Source organism: Aquarana catesbeiana, linkage group LG01 (assembly GCF_042186555.1).
Source record: "Aquarana catesbeiana isolate 2022-GZ linkage group LG01, ASM4218655v1, whole genome shotgun sequence".
In the NCBI taxonomy this organism is placed as follows: Eukaryota; Metazoa; Chordata; class Amphibia; order Anura; family Ranidae; genus Aquarana; species Aquarana catesbeiana.
Genome location: NC_133324.1, coordinates 594,649,615 through 594,667,033, shown reverse-complemented (window position 1 = coordinate 594,667,033; position 17,419 = coordinate 594,649,615). Strand labels below are relative to the sequence as shown.

The following is a 17,419-nucleotide window of genomic DNA, read 5'->3' as shown; positions in this document are numbered from 1 at the left end:
CGTTTGAGTTGCATTAAACCTAACCACTGACGTGTTATTAGTATTATAAATATTAACCAACCATTAATAGCATTTATGGGAATCCTCTGTAAATCTATACATCAGTTCAACTATAGGGGGTGCAGTTGTGCAAGCATTCAAGTGTAAATAGAACTACCCATATATAAATATGGTTTTCTTTTTCTTATCATTCAAAATTATACTTTATTTAGTCAGTCTGTTTGTTTTTTTTGTTTTTTTTTTGAATTTATAAAAAAGTAGCTAACACTCCTTTAAAAAAGATAATTTAGCAATGATAAGGAGGCTAAACAGCTCCAGCCTGATTTGAAGTTACAGTATACATTTCCAACAGTGTACAGATTCTTGACCACAGATAGGGAGCAAAAGAATAAAAGAAACAGGTGCTAAATATTAGAAATATTAGAAACATTTATCACAATCACATGAATTAAATAAAATCTCAAACAATAATGACATTGCTAAATTATTTTTGTATATCAGCAGTTCAGAAAAAATCCAGCCATGGCTTCTGTACCTTGTACAGTTTAGTAACTGAAGTAATCCAATCTACGCAGGGCTCAAAGGCTCTTCACAACCCTCTTAGCAGTCTGCAGTAAAGGAAAAGATGTGCGCTCACCAAAAGGTGCTGCAGGCAAGACCTCTGTTTGAGCTTCAAAACAGACTCTGAGATCGTTCCAAAATTGCAGTAATGCTCTCTTGTGCAAAAAAAGGATTCTCCAACCTCTAAATTCCATATCTTTCTTCCTGTAACTCAAATGCTAGAGAGAAAATATACAATACTGATACATTGTTACACTTTTCTTTCCTCTCAGTGGTCTATTAACTACCTACTGATTATTTGTACATAGCCAATGAAGGATAAAACTAGTGGGAAAGAAAATATGTGATTTTTTGGTTTACAGATCATATCTTCCATTTGCCCTGTTATTATAAAGCCAGCTTTTTGGCCTTAAGCTTTTGCTAGATTGCATTTATGGCAAATCTAGACTTCCCATTCTTCAATTCAGTTCTTCAAAATCATTTACTAATTATCTCTTGTCTCAACTATTTCAACTTACCTACCTCTACACAGACTATCCCCCCTTCAGTCTGTCCTGAATGCTGCTGCCAGACTCACCTACCTTACTGACCGACTGCTCAGTGTATGCCACCCCTGTCTGCCAATCTCTTCAAATTACTTACAATCACCCAACAAATACAATTCAAAATACTAACAACTTACAAAGTTATCCACAACTCTCCCCTGAGCTAGATCACCTACCTCATCTCAAAATATCAACTATACCATCCTCCCATAGGCGTGTGCACAGAGTGTCCCGGGTGTGTTTGGGCACTCCCTAATCGCCCAGAATGCATTAGCATTAATGCTCTGTGTGCCAGTGGGGAGATGAGAAGGCTCTCCCACTGAGTGACTCTGCTTAAAGTAGAAGTGTGGAAACGTTTGTCTCTCACTCTGAATCTGCAGGCAGGGAGATCATGTGCCCGTGAGGCAGAGCGCCACAAGGCAGACTGTATGTATAAATATATATAGATCTAGCTATAGATCTAGATCTATATATACACACATGCATGTGTGTATGAGCTTTGGTGCGCACACCCTAATGCAGTAGGCTGAGCATACCTATGCAACCTCCTCACACCCCCCCCAAGACCTTCTGCTCTCCATCCCCTTGTTGCCTCCTCCCATGTTCACCAGGACATCTCTGGTGCCCCCCCATCCTCTGGGACTCCCTACCCTAACCTGTCTGGTTATCTCCTACTCTGTCTACCTTTAGTCGATCGCTGAAAACTCATCACTTGAGGAAAGCCCATCCAACCTCTAGCTAACAATTGAATTTTTCTTGAACAACTCCCCCCCCCCCATAGTTGATACCCTTTTTATCACTTGCCCTTCCCTTTAAATTGTAAGCTCTCAACAGCAGAGCCCTCCTCACCCTCTTGTCTTGAATTGCATTGTAATTATACTGTCTCTCTTTATTTTGTAAAGTCCTTTGCAAACTGTTAGCGCTATATAAATTATTCATTATAAAAATAAATGATGATTTAAAATGATAAATGTGCTTAAAAAATTAAATAAGCAACAAAAATGGTCTGCATGAATATTGTTTCAAAAATCAGGTTTACGTGTTGAAATCTTTACTGATCTTTGGCTGATCATTAATGATAAAACAGTAGGCACCTTGGCATTGACAGCTTTGTCATTGCACAACACAACCATGTAACTACAACTAAGTGGTAACTAGGGAAAAAAATTTGATTATTCTGCCACAGGCAAATAGAATTACCTTTCCGAGGTGTGTAAGAAATTAAGAACTAGGTTTATTCACATCCTGTTCTTTTATTTACACAAGACTGAATATATTAGCTTGTAAAAAATTATTTGATGAATTATTGCGTGTTAGCAAACATATTATAGAATACTGTATGTTAATGTAAAACCACAAAGCAAATTACCCTTCAATCTGACCAGTTTTCTATGGCTATGATCAGGTCTGTAGGAATAAATAATGTCTCAGTTCCAGCGCGTTGTGTTAGCATGCTCATTACCACAACACATGTGTAAATCACGTTTTAGCACATTGTGCTGCCATTCATTTTGAATGGTACGCCAACACTCTAAGTAAATTCACTTCTGACGCCCATGCATTATGCATAGTGGTGCCCAAAAAAAAATGCTGCATGTCCATTTTTTTGGTTTGTTCTGGTGCGTTGGTAGCCCATTCATTTGAATAGGTTGCCTTAATGCAAAGCACCAGAATGGCAAAGTGTGAATAGGCCCTCAGATGTATTACTATACAAAAGTAAACAATGGGGGTTGATTTACTAAAACTGGTGTAACCAGTGCAAAATCTGGTGCAACTGTACATAGAAACCAATCAGCTTCCAGTTTTTTGGGGTTTTTTTTGCCAAAGCTTAATTGAACAAGCTGAAGTTAGAAGCTGATTGGCTACCATGCACAGCTGCACCAGAATTCACACTCTCAAGTTTTAGTAAATCAACCCCAATGTGTACTCACATCACTGTGCATTGCTATAGATTACATTGGGATGATTCATAAAAATGGATGAGAAGAAAATTAGCACAAAGTTGGAATTGTTATCTATACCGTAGTGATCAATCAGGACCAGAAAATGCATCCTCAGAATGCCACATTTAATCTAGAGGAAAGCAATTTACCCAGTCAGCTACAACAAGCTTTTTGAAAGTCTATTCCAAAGCTGTTTCTGTAAAGAACCCTTTCCATATAAGGAGGTTAGTCCTCAAAAGATTGCCCCTTGCCATGCTAAGACCTTACAGTAGTATTAAACCCTGAGTGTTTTTTTAGTTTGACACATGGAGCACAATAAAATAAACTTTCCCCAGTGAATTATTTGTTACAATTCTTACCCCATCACTTGCATTGTAAAACTTGAAATGCTTCTGGCTCCTTTTCTCTCAGTGCCACTTCACTGAACTTCTGGTATTAAAGAGATAACAGTGGGCAGTGCCGTCTGAAGCCAGGCTGTTAGCCGGGAGAAGGGAGGAGCAGGGGAGTGCCTTGCCATCTTAGGCTATTGGGCTGCGTGTTTCTATTGATGCGCACAGTGTTGGGAGATACCTATCTATTCCCTGCATGCAAGGGTGGCTTCATAGGACACTGCAAGAGAAAGGAGCCACCCTGAAACAGGAAACCTGGAGCAGCAATCAGGCCAATAGTTCAAACTGGAACATAGGCAAGGATTAAAAGATAAAGAAGTTGCATACACCGTAAGTGATTAAATCAGCTGCTGAAAGTGGTTAAAATTTGAGGGTTTAATATCACTTTGCACCACCTTTACTTTATGGACCATTTATGTGTTTTACAAGGTGATCGTATTTCTCCATAATTGCTTTTTCTCAATGGATAATTATTTCAGCTCAGGTAAATTCTAAGGGCATGTGAGGTGCTTGTCTGCATGCAACCAGTGTAAGCTCATATCCTTTAGTAAATCGAGTCCATGGTTTGTATATGTATGCATGCTTTGGGCACATAACGCATGCTTACATGCATACATGATTTCATACACCACAATTGTATGTTGTAATGAAAAGTACCTATGCCTACCCTGTTTTATTTCATCTGAGAACAAGATGTGTGGGTTCATTGGGGCTGCAATTGTGGTGCTTACCACATTGTACTTTGTGTTTTTAAAATGTTAACATTTGTATAACCTGAACTGCCATCCTCAGATTTTCTTATGTAAGTAATTTTTTTTAATATATGGAAAATTCACAAAAAAAAAAAATCCAGTCTATTTTTGAACAGGTTTGTTCGGGAGTTGGGGTGGGGCATGTAAATACATGTAAACAGGCTACATCTTAACACATATTCCTTAATGCAACATATATGCATATGAGCCACCAAATCAGCTTTTTCTGGAAATTCAGTGTTGTTCACAATTGAAGACTGCAATATTCACTTAAAAAGTGTGTATTCTTTACCAGACCAGTTAAGCATTTGCATTCGCCGGGTGCTTAAATTTGCCCTTAGTCATGGGAATTCACAACACAGGTTATCTTTGCACCTTTCACTATTCTTGTGAATTTTATTTTAGTAAAACAGTATAATCAGTTAGCCGACTTACTAAAAAAGCAGACTCCTTCGTTTTGGTTAATCAAAATGCTTAAAAAGCCTCTCTTCCAATGTTATCAAATGTAATTTATAAAATGTCCTAAACACTATACATCTCTTCTTAAGGCTGGGTACATAGTCTCAGCATGTTGAAAAAAAAAACGGACAGATCTCTGCATCAACATAAGCTGTGTTTTTGTATTCTGATAGGGGGGCTCCGCCCGCCACCAGGATTCACTGATCATCGCTTGCAACTATTGGCTGCAAGCGCTGATTGGATACTGGTCTTCCACAATGTAATAAGACCGACTTCTGTTGGATAGACAGCTGTACACACTGACAAAAATTTGTGTGTCTGGTAACTTATCTCAACATGTAATTGACAAAAAAGAGTAATGCCCCGTACACATGGACGGATTTTCTGACGGAAAATGTGTGATAGGACCTTGTTGTCGGAAATTCCGACCGTGTGTAGGCTCCATCACACATTTTCCATTGGATTTTCCGACACACAAAGTTTGAGAGCTTGCTATAAAATTTTCCGACAACAAAATCCGTTGTCGGAAATTCCGATCGTGTGTACACAAATCCGATGCACAAAGTGCCACGCATGCTCAGAATAAATAAAGAGATGAAAGCTATTGGCTACTGACCCCTTTAGAGTCCTGACATACGTGTTTTACATCACCGCGTTCAGAACGATCGGATTTTCTGACAACTTTGTGTGACCGTGTGTATGCAAGACAAGTTTGAGCCAACATCCATCGGAAAAAATCCATGGATTTTGTTGTCGGAATGTCCGATCAATGTCCGACCGTGTGTATGGGGCATAAGAGTCGGTTCACACTGAGGCAGCACGACTTGCAGCGCGACTGCCTCAGGCGACTTGAACACGACTGCAGCGGCGACTTGCAAAACGACTTCTATATAGAAGTCAATGCAAGTCGCCTCAAGTCGCCCCCAAAGTAGTACAGGAATCTTTTTCTAAGTCGGAGCGACTTGCTTCGCTCCAATTAGAACGGTTCCATTGTAAAGAATGGGACGCGACTTGTCAGGCGGCTAAGTTGCCTGGCAAGTCGTCCCAGTGTGAACCGGCTCTAACTGCATTGAGCTTCTTGGAGCTCCCTCTAGTGCCAGAGTTGGCAACCCATTTATCTTGATCTTCCAGTCGGCCAGGTGACGGTAGAGTGCGTCTCCGCATTGCCGACTCTGGCCTAAGCTGGTAAGAATGAACAAAGAAGTCTGGACAGCCGCACACTGGAAGAAATTTTATATGCCTTTAATCGTGGAACAGGATCATGAAGTACATAGGACACCACGGCAGAGTGGTACAGAACTGTTCTGTACCACTTTGCCGTGGTGACCTATGTACTTCATGATCCTGTTCCACGATCAAAGGCATATTAAAATTCTTCCAGTGTGCGGCTGTCCAGACTTGTTCGTTCATTCTTACCTGCATAAGCATTATCCAGCACCTGGGGCTCTTCGTGCCCTGGAGGTACAGGATTCATTTATTTCGGTTTGGATCTACCTGAGCGATGGAGTCCATATTGTTTCATTTGGATTTCTGGCCTAAGCTGCTTCTCCCCAGTGCTGTCAGAGTGAGAGTTGGGCAGAGCGGGGTGAGAAGTTCTGGAGCAGGGAAGGAGAGAGCCGATCAAAGCAGTGGAGAAAAGAGTCGGGCGGGAGGAGCAGGAAAGGAGAACATAAGGCAGGAGGAGAAGGGAAGGAGAGAGCTAGGTGCGAAGAACAGGGAAGGAAAGAACCATATGGGAGGAGCAGGGAAGGAAAGAGTCGGATGGGAAGAGCAGAGAAGGAGAGAGCTAGGTGGGAGGAGCAGGGAAGAAGAGAGTTGGGAGGGAAGGGCAGGGAAGGAAAGAGCCAGGCTGGAGGAGCAGAGAAGAAGAGAGCTGGGCAGAGCAGGGAAGGAGAGAGCTGGACTGAAAGAGCAGGGAAGGAAAGAGCCAGGCAGGAGGAGCAGGGAAGAAGAGAGCTAGGTGGGAGGAGCAGGGAAGGAGAGAGTTGGGAGGGAAGTGCAGGGAAGGAAAGAGCCAGGCTGGAGGAGCAGAGAAGAATAGAGCTGGGCAGAGCAGGGAAGGAGAGAGCTGGACTGGAAGAGCAGGGAAAGAAAGAGCCAGGCAGGAGGAGCAGGGAAGAAGAGAGCAGGACTGGAAGAGCAGGGAACGAAAGAGCCAGGCAGGAGGAGCAGGGAAGAAGAGAGCAGGGTGGGAAGAGCAGGTAAGGAAAGAGCTTAGCGGGAGGAGCAGGAAAGAAGAGAGCAAGAAAGGAAAGAGCCGACAGCTCTGTTTGAAATTTAAATCAGAGAAAGACTGAAAGAAAGCAGCTCCTGTAAGAAAAGCCCTCAGAGTTCCACCAGCTGGCTGTAAATATGCAAAATATCATATTTAGGCATTGCCCTATTAATGTCTGTCAATTAACCTAAAAGGTCTCTATCTGATTTGGGTGCATTAATTCTGTAAATTAAATACATGCTTTTGAGACAAACAGAGCCACGTGTCAATGTATTAATATATTTAACGAATTACAGCACCAGGGCAGCCTGCCACTTTTCCTTGATAGCATAACATAGATCTGCACTTTGTGCAGTGGTGGTGACCTGCAACACAGTGCTAGTAATGTAAGACTGTGGAGAGAGAGCGAGATTCATGGGAATAAGAACACTTACAGTTGGCTATGTCTATAGTATATCTAGTATGTCTATAGTATAGGTTAGAGTGCACTATGCTACTTAGGACACAGAAACATGAGTGATACTTTGTAAAGCCAGTTTGTTAAAATAGATGAAGAATTAGGAAATAAAAGATTAATTTAAAAAGAGGAACACATTTATGAGCCTACTGCTTGTATTAGAATTTCTATATACCGGTAGTTTGATTATTTAACAAATAGGCTTATTTCACAAAGGTATGACATCCATGAATTGGTATAACAATCGTTCAGCATTGACAATAACTATCACTTGGCTTAAAGTGGTATTTAACCCAAAACCTAAAATGTATTATATTGCAGCATACCAATCATTAGATGTGGTGGCTGCATCAGTTTTTTCCTTGGCTTTTTCCCCTCTGTTTTTACCTGGTTATCTGGCCAGTAACACACCTTATGTATCAGAGTGTCTCTCCACACTGGATGAAGGAGAACAAGGTGCACATTTGGACAGCAGCATTCTCGGCTTGGGGGGAGGGGAGAGTTAGATGGACTAACATATTTAAAATACACTAACAAATTCAAGCCAAACTCCAACCCACGCTGCAGTTACCAATGTTTTGGTATGCTGACACCTTAAGAGTTCCCTTCACTGGAACTAAGGGGCCAAGCCCAACCTCTGAAAAGCAACACCACACCATAATCCCCCTCCACCAATGATTTGGACCAGTACATAAAGCAAGGTCCATAAAGACATGGATGAGTCCTGACCTCAACCCTAAACACCTTTGGGATGAGTTAGAGCAGAGACTGCGAGCCAGGCCTTCTCGAACATCAGTGCCTGACCTCACAAATGCGCTTCTGAAAGAATGGTCAAACATTCCCATAGACTCACTTCTAAACCTTGTGGACAGCCTTCCCAGAAGAGTTGAAGCTGTTATAGCTGCAAAGGGTGGGCCAACTCAAAAATGAATCCTATGGACCAAGAATGGGATGCCATTAAAGTTCATGTGCGTGTAAAGCAAGTGTCACAATACTTTTGATAATATAGGATATATATATATATATATATATATATATATATATATATATATATATATATATATATACACACAGTATCTCACAAAAGTGAGTACACGCCTCACATTTTTGTAAATATTTTATTATATCTTTTCATGTGACAACACTGAAGAAATTACACTTTGCTACAATGTAGTAAGTGTACAGCTTGTATATTAGTGTAAATTTGCTGTCCCCTCAAAATAACTCAACACACAGCCATTAATGTCTAAACCGCTGGCAACAAAAGTAAGTACATCCCTAAGTGAAAATCTCCAAATTGAGCCCAGTTAGCCATTTTCCTTCACCTGTGTCATGTGACTCGTTAGTGTTACAAGGTCTCAGGTGTGTTAAAATTGGTGTTATCGCTCTCACTCTCTCTTACTGGTCACTGGAAGTTCAACATGGCACCTCATGGCAAAGAACTCTCTGAGGATCTGAAAAAAAGAATTGTTGCTCTATATTAAGATGGCGTAGCTATAAGAAGATTGCCAAGACCCTGAAACTGAGCTGCAGCACGGTGGCCAAGAACATACAGCGGTTTAACAGGACAAGTTCCACTCAGAACAGGCCTTGCCATGGTCGACCAAAGAAGTTGAGCGCACATGCCCAGCGTCATATCCAGAGGTTGCTTGCTGCAGTGGATGAAGGGGTGGGGGGTCAGCCTGTCAGTGCTCAGACCATACACTGCACACTGCATCAAATTTGTCTGCATGGCTGTCATCCCAAAAGGAAGCCTCTTCTAAATATGATGCACAAGAAAGCCCGCAAACAGTTTGCTGAAGACAAGCAGACTAAGGACATGGATTACTAGAACCATGTCCTGTGGTCTGATAAGACCAAGATAAACTTATTTGGTTCAGATGGTGTCAAGCATGTGTGGCAGCAACCAGGTGAGGAGTACAAAGACAAGTGTGTCTTGCCTACAGTCAAGCATGGTGGTAGGAGTGTCATGGTCTGGGGCTGCATGAGTGCTGCCGGCACTGGGGAGCTACAGTTCATTGAGGGAACCATGAATGCCAACATGCACTGTGACATACTAAAGCAGAGCATGATCCCCTCCCTTAGGAGACTGGGCCACAGGACAGTATTCCAACATGATAAGGACCCCAAAAACACCTCCAAGATGACCACTGCCTTGCTAAAGAAGCTGAGGGCTGAGCAGTATTGAGCATCTGTGGGGCATCCTCAAACAGAAGGTGGAGGAGCACAAGGTCTCTAACATCCACCAGCTCCATGATGTTGTCACGAAGGAGTTGAATTGGACTCCAGTGGCAACCTGTGAAGCTCTGGTGAACTCCATGCCCAAGAGGGTTAAGGCAATGCTGCAAAATAATGGTGGCCACACAAAATATTGACACTTTGGTCCCAATTTGGAGATTTTCACTTAGGGGTGTACTCACTTTTGTTGCCAGCGGTTTAGACATTAATGGCTGTGTGTTGAGTTATTTTGAGGGGACAGCAAATTTACACTCTTATACAAGCTGTACACTCACTACTTTACATTGTAGCAAAGTGTCATTTCTTCAGTGTTGTCACATGAAAAGATACATTTACAAAAGTGTGAGGGGTGTACTCACTTTTGCGAGATACTGTATATATATATATATATATATACATATACATATATATATATATATATATATATATATATATATATATATATATATATATATATATATATATAGTATATCTACAGTATATATATTTTTTCTTTTGAATAACATATTTGGAAAACATATCATAGAGGTGTTGATGCAGGAATCCCTCCTGCTTGGGCATTGACTTCTCCCGGTGGTGGTGGGGGGTGGGTAGGGAAAGTCATCCTCGCCAGGAGAAGAAAGTATTTATCGCTAGCAGCTATAGCAGCCATTAGCGATAATCGCAAGAAAATCTGGTAGGCTTGTTGTACCCAATTTGATTGATTGATCAACTTGCTACATTCAGCCTACCCATAAACGGTTCAAATCTTGCCCGAATCCTGCTGAACTGGCCGAGATTCGAACCATGTATAGCTGGCCTTAGAAATCAGATGGCAACATTCTGGTGTCAATCTGGAGGCTGCAGATGCAGAGATGGCACAGCAGAGGTTTAGTTAGCAGATGCCACAGAGACTGCCAGCCTTCTTCTGTGGGAATGCTTTTCCTAAAAGTGGAATCTAAGCGGTAGTTGGGGAATGTTGGTTTAGCTGTAGGCCAAAGCAGTGGATTCTGTGGGGGCTGTGGTGGTACCTGAGATACAGTGGAGGCTGTGGGTGTAGCAAGGGCTGTGAAAATTGCTGAGTGCAGCAGGAACTGCAGGTGCAATGGAGGAGAAACAGAGACTGGTAAGTAGAAAATGTATGCAGAGGCTGAGGCTGTGGATGAAGTTGGGAAGCAGGGGAAGCTGCAGGTGCAGTTGAGATGCAATGGAGATTGTAAGTGTTGCAGAGATCCAAAGGGGACAGGGACTGTGGGTGCTGCTGATAACCAAAGAGAGCTGCAGACACAGTGCAGAAGCAGTGGAGACTGTAGAACAGGGGTAGGCAACCTCGGCCCTCCAGCTGTGGTGAAACTACAAATCCCATAATGCCTCTGCCTCTAGGAGTCATGCCTGTGATTGTTAGGGTCTTGCAATGTCTCATGGGACTTGTAGTTTCAAAAAAGCTAGAGAGCCAAGGGTACCTACCCCTGCTGTAGATATTGCAAAGGTGCAGCAGGAATGCAAGTACAGCAGCAATACAGTGGATTCAGTAAGTGTTGCAAAGATACAGTATGGATGGAGAGAGCAGCTGAAGCTGAGGACCAGCAGGACTGTGGGTGCAGTGGAGGTACTGATTATATAGCAGAGGCAAAATCAGTGGTAGCTCCGCAGAGTGATAGGCTCTGAGCTTGAGCAGTGAGAGCACACCCCACTTGAGTTTTGTTTGAGGATGCAATCATGTGTTATGCGTCATGTGTAAAACCCAGCTGTGCCTATGGCTGTGTGGGATAGAGGAGGTGCCAGCGCAAGCATGTAGTAGGTACAGTAAGCAATGCAACCATGAAACTCATTAGTGTTTATATTGCTGTTGACTTAATATTTAGCCACTGACCCGTGAAACCTTGTTCTGTCTAAATAGAGACTTTGCTTTAAAAAATGGATACATTTACTATACCGTTCTAAAAGGGCTCTTACAAATAGGACCCATTGTTAATATTTTAAACTCCTTCTCTTATTGTCATAAAAATGATCATGCAGATAAATAAATGTAATGCCAAGTCAAGCCATAACCTAACAAGACAAATGTATCAATGCAGGTGCAATGTGAATCTACAAGCAAAGCAAATTAGGAATTTATATTTCTTTTAATCAATAGATTTTAGACTTTTATTTGCCTTCGAATGCTGCAAGATCACATGTTCTGAAGGGCGTAAAATTGTTTTTAATTAACACATATAAAAAAAAAAATGTCATTTCTAGTTTTGAAAAAAAAAAAAAAACAGGTGCAAATCTGTAACTTGGCCAGAGGCAAATTTTAATTAAATTGAGCAAGGAAACTTCTAACTACTTCAGGGTAATTCATCTTAACAGCAGCTACAAACTAATAGCAAAATTGACTTAAATATGCAATGCAACCAGGCACTGCACCTATTCTAAATCGCCTCCCATGGAGATTTTTAGTGACTCTTTTCTGGTATGTAAAATTATGCACCATGTATGACTTTACTGGACTAGGCAGAGGCATTGAGGGCTTATATAGAACATATATGCACACACACACTATATATACAGTACTGTACAAAAGTTTTATGCAGGTGTGAAAAAATGCTGTAAACTAAGAATGCTTTCAGGAATAGAAGAGGTATTGGGTATTCTTTGCAAAGTGAAGCTTTACCCCATTTACTAAGCTCTGGAGCAGCTGCACTTGCAGAGTGCAATTGCACTTTCCAAGGTGCAGAGTCTATTGGCCTTTAGTAAATCAACCCCAAGGTGTCTAATATGTAGAAGGTCTCCTAATGGGATCCTGTCCTCCCATCATGTATCTTTACCTGCTGTTAGATGGTGGTCGCCCAATCCAGCTTCTTTTGGCCAAATTTGGAGACCATGGAATATCGCCATCATCACAAACATCATTGGAGTCGATTTACTAAAGGCAAATGGACTGTGCACGTTGCTAATCCAGTTGCTCCAAGCTTAGTAAATTAGGTAAAGCAACACTTTACAAAGAATACCCATTCACATGCAAGAAAAAATAAAAAAACAGCACTTTTGCATCATTCATTTACATTACATATGCTGCACCACATTGCAGAGTCCAAAAAAAACAGCTCTATGACAGGACAGTCAAATACAGACCCAGATTTGGCAAAAGCTATGTTTACTCATGATTAATCACTCTCTATTATATCATTGTTGCAAGCAATCAAAATAATGCACCAGTAATTTGTGTATGTGTTGTAATATGCTTGAATTGCTGACTATGCTGTTGTTAGTGTTGTTATTATTATTATCATTATTATTATGTTGTTGTTGCATTTCAGAAATTTTACTTCAAAACACAAAAAAAGGGAATACAAATTATTTGATCCGTTATTTGATTTCATTTTTCCCTTTTGTTTGTTTTTTTTTTTCTCTTGCCACCTTGATATGTACTCAGCTTTTGTGTTTAAAATTCTACTGGCACCATGGGTGACTGGGCTGGAGAGGTTCTAATCTGTTTTACCTCAGGCAAGGCAAAGTAATCTGGATTGACCAAGATCATAAACAGATGTCCAAATAGTATAAACTGATTGTTTTCAGATTGCTATAAAACAGACAGACCTAATTATATACGAAATGTTAATGCTGTTTCTCATGTGAGGTTGTTCTGCCAATTATGTATGCCAACAAGCTACAATTCATGTATAATATGCTTGTAAAATTCTTATGCGGTTTTTTTTTGATCAGAGATTGCATATGTAATGAAGGCAGGTGTTTTTTTTTACTACAAATAAAAATCAGCTACTCACAATTGAATACAATAACATAGCATTAAAAGCTTTTTAATCAGTTGTTGACCAAGTAATATAGGTAAACAGCTGTAAAAGTTCTTGTAGTTTATGTAAAACATGTTCTTAGTACTGTAGTCCAATGTAGAAAATCAAATATTATATTTGTTTTAATGAGATGTACTTTAAAAATGCTTTCATAAGCTCTTTCATAAGCATCAGGAACATATCGCGGGATTTACTAGGGCCCCTTTCAATCAAGATGTCCGATCTGGTCCAGCTGTCTGTTTTTCAGCTGGACCCAATCTGACCTTCCATTCTCCTCTATGGGCGGTCGGATGTAAACACACTTGTGTCCGTTTACACCTGGCTACCTCCGAGGCCAGTCTGATCCAGCCAAAAAACTAACGGAAGGGGACCATCTGAGCAGATCCCCTGCTGAGCAAAACCAGATCCGGCCTGTGTAGAAGAGGCCTAAAACTCTTGTACACAGAATGTTTTGCAGTTCAGATTTGGAATAAGTTTGCAAACTTACCAAAAGTTTAGGCACCCAATCTGAACCATATTAGCCACTGCAGAATCACATATCTATATATATATATATATATATATATATATATATATATATATATATATAGATATGTGATTGTTTACTTCAGGGTAGGGGGTGAGCGCAAGCGTGCCCGCCGATCCAGCTGTGCTGTCACTGGCTCCAGCACATGCCAATCAGCGAGTCCTGGTGAAGCAGATGACAGGAGAGAGATCTGTGTTGTTTATTCCCTACTGACTGCAGGGATGTGCAGGTTTTTGTCTCCCTGTAAAGCAGGGAATAAAAACCATCACATCCCTTAGTAAAAGCACAACATAGCAAACACTTTACACTTTACTAGGCACACAGTTAACATTTTGATTGCCCAGTGCCATTAGTACAGTGACAATGCATATTGTTGTATAAGTCGCTGATCACCACCATTACTAGTATAAAAAACGAAATAAATAAAAATTCCAGTATATATACAGTACACTACCAAAGTGAAAAAACATTTTTTTTAAATTAAATTTAGTGGGATGCATTGATTTTTAATAATGCTTAAAGGGACAATAAACAATAAAAATGCTAAACTTCTTTAAATAACATGCTTGTGGGATGCCAAGAATATACCCGTGAAGTGGTGCATCTGTACAATGTATACAACCTCTTACTGCACAACTGACTTTTACAAAGGTAAACGACAGCTTCTGGACTGCTTTCTAATATTTGTAATAGGGTTGTCCCGATACCGAGCATTTGCCCAAGTACTTGTACTCGGGCAAATGCTCCCGATACTTCCCCCGATACCTGGAAGTCCGCTGTGATCGGCGCGTGGGGGAGTTACAAGATTCTCCCCCAGCGGCTTTCACCAGCTTTAGTGACATACAGCGGTGATCGCTCACCGCTGACTGTCACTGCATCCTCCTCCATGCCCCCTCCTTTCCTCTGTCCCCCTCCGCTGTCCCCTGCATTCCTCTCTCCTTATCTGTCCCCTCCGTTCTCCCCCTCAGTTCCTCTCTCCTTATCTGTCCCCCTCCGTTCTCCCCCTCCGTTCCTCTCTCCTTATCTGTCCCCCTCCGTTCTCCCCCTCCGTTCCTCTCTCCTTATCTGTCCCCTCCGTTCTCCCCCTCAGTTCCTCCGTCCCCCTCCTCCTTCCTTTGTGAATAGACAGAGTCAGCTGACTCTGTCCATTCACATAACTGAAACATTGTAATCTCCTGTGATTACAATGTGTCAGTTTATGAATGGAGAGGAGCCGCTGTCTTCTCTCCATTCATTCTCAGTGCAGCTGAGGCTGCAGAGAAAGGGACTGGGGAATCTCTATCCTCTGTCTCTTTCTCTGTCTCAAGGGGGAGATATCAGAGGTCTGTTAAGACCCCTGATATCTCACCAAAGCCCCCCAAAATGGCTGATTAAAAAAAAAAAAACAATAAAGAATAAAAAAATATTATTGTAAAAAATAAAAATTGTAAAAAACAAAAAAAAAAAACAAAACACACACACATACAACGTTCACCCCCCCCCCCCCCAAAAAAAAAATTGCAAAAAAAAAAAAAAACTGTCACGTGACATTAAAAAAAAAAAGTATCGGTATCGGCGAGTACTTGAAAAAAAGTATCGGTACTTGTACTCGGTCCTAAAAAAGTGGTATCGGGACAACCCTAATTTGTAAACAAATGGATGAGGAATCCCTTCATGTATACCAGATCCTTATCCTATATAAGGGCCTGGTATAGATGTTAAAGGGGGACCTCACCAAAACAAAAACAAAAAAAACACATGAGTTGTCCACTAAAAAGATACCATGATTTTTAAGAGGGAATTCATTGCAAAAAAAAAAGCATGAAAAAGAAAGCATGGGGTCCCCCTAAAATCCATACAAGACCCTTATACAGGAATGCAGCTGGCTCACTAGGAATAGTGAAGGGTGAGCAGGGAGGGTACCTTGCTAGTGAGGACTCGCCTCCCCTGGTGAAGCACCCAGTCCCCATGTTGATGAGGACAACGGCTTCTACTCCACAACATGGGTAGAGATGTATCAGAATCTGGATGCCCCTTTAAAAATAAGGGGGCCCCCAGAAACTGTACCCACACGTGAATGTTTAGGGGGTACATAAAACCCATACTGATTCACAAAAATTGTAAATAGTAAAATAAAGGCACATCATTTTTGACAAATCCTTTATTTAAAAAAAAAATAAAAAAATTACAATATATATCAATTGTCAATCATGTGGCTATATTTTGACAATGATGTCAGCCACTATTACTGTTCCTTTGTTTACATGGCTGAGGATTCCCAGCCAACAAATGAATAGAGCAAATATCATGGAGCCTAAAAAATCCTGACTCCTTCTGTCTATAAACAGTAGGTTGCACATTACATAGTCTTGACCAAAGTGTTAAAATCTTCTTTAAGGTATGCTCAACAGGCAAAATTATATCTTTTTGTGTGCAGAAAAGCATATGTAAATTAACATTTTCATTTTTAAAATTATCCTTTGTCCTGAGGTTTATGCATGTCTGTGAGAATGTCAGTTGTGGTATAGAAATTAGGGGTGCTTTGTGGGTACAAGGACTGTGACATAGGTGTAGCGTGTATGCAGGGACTAGGTTCAGGTTCTTTTTAATCATTGCCCTTCAAGTCACCACTTCTGATAGGAACAACCTGACCATGAGCACCATTTGCTTGTTTTTTGCTCAGTCCTAGGGTTCTTCAAGGCTTTTATAATACTAGTCATGCTCACATTTTGCCAGACTGTTTTTCTTTTTCATTGTTAAACCAAGCAAATTACTTGTTATGGGCATTGGCAATGTTTATATGTTGTTTATATTTTTCAAATAAAAATTCTCTTAGTTTATAATAGGAGTTTCTGTCATATTTCAGCTAAAAAATGCACTCTGTCCATGTTTTTCATAAAAAAAAGAGGTTTGGCTTGGGGGGAGGGGAAGTTTGACGCCCACACGAAGCAATTAACCCTATAACCACCGGGCATCTTTACTTTACTTTGTAACCAGCAGGCACTACGTCAAGCCACTTAAAGCTATAGAAAGGCCACAACTAATTTTTGCCGCAGCACTTTGTTTTTCTTTGGCAGTAGAGCACAAGGTATGATTCTGCACACAGGACCACTGCTTTCAGAAAATGTTCCTGCATTCTGCTAACTGCTGCTTTGCCTTTGTCTCTTTTTTGCCATTATCATTTGTTTGATTTCAAAATTATTACTGAATATAATTTTGTTTACAGAAGGAGGATTGCTAAAATATTATCCACTAAGCTAGGTACACAGGGGTACCCAACCGCTGGCCTGCAGGAGCCCTCTGATGTGGCCCGTGTCCTCCTGCTCTGGATGGTGGGTCGCCATCCCAAAGCATCAGTATTCTTAATGGAGCTGGTGCTAGAGGAAGCACGGCTGCGGAGGGAGCAGAGCCGTATAAGCTGATGCTTCTTGTATAGCACTGGCTCCTGTCACAGGTGGAGCGATACCAGTTGCACTCCGCCTGGGACAGCAACAGCCAGTAATACCTGTAGCAAGGGACATTCCTGAATGGAAGATTATTATTATCTTTACTATTAAAGGTCAGTTTATATTCTAAGAT

At 41.0% G+C, this 17,419-nt stretch overlaps 1 protein-coding gene across 7 annotated transcripts in view; it reads left to right on the top strand.

Moving 5' to 3' along the window:
- The window catches only part of NRG1 (neuregulin 1), a 934,313-nt gene that overhangs the window by 422,266 nt on the left and 494,628 nt on the right, over positions 1 to 17,419 (top strand). The gene's annotated exons all lie outside the window — the stretch shown is intronic.